The following is a 3,718-nucleotide window of genomic DNA, read 5'->3' on the forward strand; positions in this document are numbered from 1 at the left end:
ACAAGGGCCTGTCCTTTTCCAACCCTCAGTTTCTCATGCGTTGAAGGGCATAACCCCTCCCTGGCAGGGTTGGATGCTGGGAAGAGATGATGTACATGAAATGCAGCATCAGGTTGGACACTCAGTGATTGGTTTTTCTGTCCTTGCCAGTCCCCACCTGCACTGTAAATGTCTCATAAACAATCCCAACAGGGAGGACCTGCTGGGGCAAGTTCTGTGCCCTGGGAAACAACACCCATTAGGCCCTAAGCACAGGACTGCCTCACTCAGATGTAGTGTGTAATCCAAAGCAAAACAAGAGCCTTAACCTGTAAAATAAGTGTAAGAAAGTCCAACCAAATTTGAATATTTCCTATGATAGGCTAGTTGAATGATGCTTTGAAAGATCAAATATTAGATTCTTTCATAAAGTACTTTTGGTTCCCCTGATTGGCTGGTGGCCCAGTATGCCTGATGGATGGTCTACTACCACCTGGCAATGAAAGGCCATGTGCCACCACTCTACCGCAGTCTCAGCATCCCTACCTCCGTCTGCAAAGCAGTGGGACAGAAGAGGCGGGAGAGGGGTAGCAAGGTTGATGGCCTCTTAGGGCCCCTCTGGCTTCACCACTCTGCTTTTCTGCCCGTTAAATCCCCGGCTCTGCCTCACCCGGGACTGGCAGCCATGACTGTGTTTCTGAGAGCAAAACTGTCCAGGGCAGTGCAGAGCAGGTTCACTCTTTTGCTAGGTCCTGGGTTCTGACTTCTGGAACATTATTTCAAAGGAAGATTTGCATTGCCAGACGCCAGTTCTTAGTACTTAACCATATAGTGACTCAGATAAAAACCTGAAATATAAATTTGTCTGATGTTATCAGTGGAAAAGCAGAAAACCTTGGTCTTAATATTTTCTCCCCTGGAAAGCTGAACTTCTGGATTCTCCAGGAAACATGGCATAGAAGAAAGAGTCCTGTGCTGGGAGTCAAAGACCTGAGTTCTTGTGGTGGCTCTGCATCCAGTGCCAGTGGCACCTGGGAAAGCTCCTGCCCTTTCTGTGCTCAGTCTCTGGCCTTCAGGAGGAAAATTGGTTAGATTTGAAAATAAAAAAGTTTTTTCCAGCTTTTACATTGGTGGTTTTATGCATAAGAGGTGTTTTGAGAAGAGAGACAAATTAGAGGTGACTGTAGGAAAAGCGTGGGGACACTGCTCAATGGAATCATCAGCATCAACATGGACTTGCCTGGGGGGTTGCTTAGTCCAAGGGACAAGTACAAAGTAGAGGGTGAATCAGTATTTCTCTCAATTCAAACACCCAGATCTGTGGGTTGAAAACACTACCTCCTGATTCCTCTGGGAGGGGTTCTTTTGCCTTGGAGCAGCTATTACAAGCAAATCTCCAGTTCCTTTCCATCCAAAATGCTTCTCAAGCAATGACCAGGGACTAGGGAAACCTGCTGGGTAGTGGGCAAGCAAAACAGGACCGTCTACTGAGCCACAGCAGCCTGTAGGGAGGCAAGTTCAGCTGAGTAACATAGATACTGTCTTGGATTCTCTGCTGCTGCCCAGTTGTGGAAGAATCCATGATCAGTTCTGACTCCAATCAGGCATGACTCTTCTCTCCAAGAGCATTTTTAAAGTCACTGTCTTCACTGTAACATGACAAACAGCCGCACACTCAGAGACAGGTTAGGGAGTACTCAACTTAGACACTGACAGGCAGAACCACTGCACCAAGCAAACAAGGGAGAGAAGGAGCCATTCCCTGGTTAATAATTACGATAGGAAGACAGCCTCTTGGTGTAAACCTTAGAGAAATCAGCCCTCCCTAGCAACGTGGTGACAAAGATGTCACTTTTTAAAAACTTAAAGCAAATGCCAAAAAAGAAAGGAGCTTAGGGGCCTGGTTTCAGAGACCTGATATTCCCCAAAGGACCATATGGGACATGGAAAAGGGAACCAGCAGAAGGTCTTCCATAACACTTAACAGAACTGAAATTAGATAATGATGTGATTCTTTGCTTAATGTCTTTCTCTACCACTAAAATTTCAGCTACATGAAGTTAGAGACCTTCTTTGTTTTGTTCAACTTGTTAAATACCTGGCATATAACACATGGTTTTGTATATTGTAGGTATTTTTTCCATACTTAATTTAAAAAAGGAAAACGGAGTTCTGGGAGAGGATGAAGACAGAGCTCATCATCTCTCTTCTAGCGTTGATTGTGACTAAATGTGGTTACATTATACAGTGATCACTATGTAATCTGCATTCCAGAATCACTGATGGTTCTGGTTTCCAGATGTTCCCACTGCCCACTTCCTGGGCATCCAGCTTAACCCATCATGGCGACTAGAGCCTGTAATGGATCAGAGGACTCATCGACCATCTTCTACCTTATGGGCATCCCCTCTCTGCCCAAATACCTCTTCCTTCCTATCTTCTTCATTGTTCTCCTCCTCTTCATTTGCTCATCCTGCTGGAAAATGCCCTGATCCTGGTGTCTGTGGTGGCAGATCCCAGCCTGCACAAACCCATGTACTTCTTCCTGATCAACCTCTCAGCCCGGGACATACTTTTCACCACAACCACCATCCCCAGGATGCTGTCCCTATTCTTGCTTGGGGACCACAATCTCAGCTTCCCTGCCTGCTTCCTGCAGATGTACCTTTTCCACAGCTTCTCCTGCTCTGAAGCCTTCATCCTGGTGGTCATGGCCTGTGACCGCTAAATGGCTATCTGCCGCCCACTGCACTGCCCTGTCCTCATGACCCCACAGACCAATGCTGCACTGGCAGCCAGTGCCTGGCTCACTGCCCTCCTTCTGCCCATCCCAGCAGTGGTGGAGACGTTACACATGGCTTTTGACAACACTGCTCACATCTACCACTGCCTCTGTGACCACTTGGCTGCGGTCCAGGCCTCCTGCTCTGACACCACACCCCAGACCTTCATGGGCTTCTGCATCACCATGGTGGTGTCCTTTCTTCCCCTTTTCCTGGTGCTTCTCTGCTATGCCTACATCCTGGCCTCAGCGCTTTGCATCAGCTCCCGGAAAGGATGCTCGAAAGCCTTCTCCACCTGCAGTTCCCACCTCCTGGTGGTTGGCACATACTACTCATCCATTGCCATAGCCTACGTGGCCTACAGGGCTGACCTACCCCTCGACTTCCACATCATGGGTAACATGGTGCATGCTATTCTCGCACCTGTCCTCAGCCCTCTCACCTACACGCTGAGGAACAAGGATGTCAAAGCAGCAATCACAAAAACGGCATGTCCCCAGGACACAAAGAAAGCTGGGAAAACCTGATTCATAGGTGAACTTTATTTCTCACCAGCACCAATAACAGTAGAGGGAAAGTGGATAATTCAGATAGCCAAATAGTTAGAACAATAATTCTCAAAATATAGTCCTAGGTATTCCTCCATCATAATAAAATAATGATTGGACTTCTCTGGTGGCGCAGTGGTTAAGAATCAGACTGCTAATGCAGGGGACGTGGGTTTGAGCCCTGGTCTGGGAAGATCCCACATGCTGTGGAGCAACTAAGCCCGTGCAACACAACTACTGAGCCTGAGCTCTAGAGCCCGCGACCCACAACTACTGAGCCCACGCGCCTAGAGCCCGTGCTCTGCAACAAAGAGAAGCCACCGCAACGAGAAGCTTGTGCACCGCAATGAAGTGTAGCCCCTGCTCGCTGCAACTAGAGAAAGCCCACGTGCAGCAACGAAGACCCAA

At 48.0% G+C, this 3,718-nt stretch overlaps 1 pseudogene; it reads left to right on the forward strand.

Annotated features, from left to right (window-relative positions):
* The first annotated feature begins 2,321 nt into the window (after positions 1-2,321).
* LOC137772204 (olfactory receptor 2AT4-like) lies at positions 2,322-3,289 on the forward strand (annotated as a pseudogene).
* Positions 3,290-3,718: the final 429 nt, after the last annotated feature.

The sequence above is a fragment of the Eschrichtius robustus genome, chromosome 11 (genome assembly GCF_028021215.1).
Source record: "Eschrichtius robustus isolate mEscRob2 chromosome 11, mEscRob2.pri, whole genome shotgun sequence".
In the NCBI taxonomy this organism is placed as follows: domain Eukaryota; kingdom Metazoa; phylum Chordata; class Mammalia; order Artiodactyla; family Eschrichtiidae; genus Eschrichtius; species Eschrichtius robustus.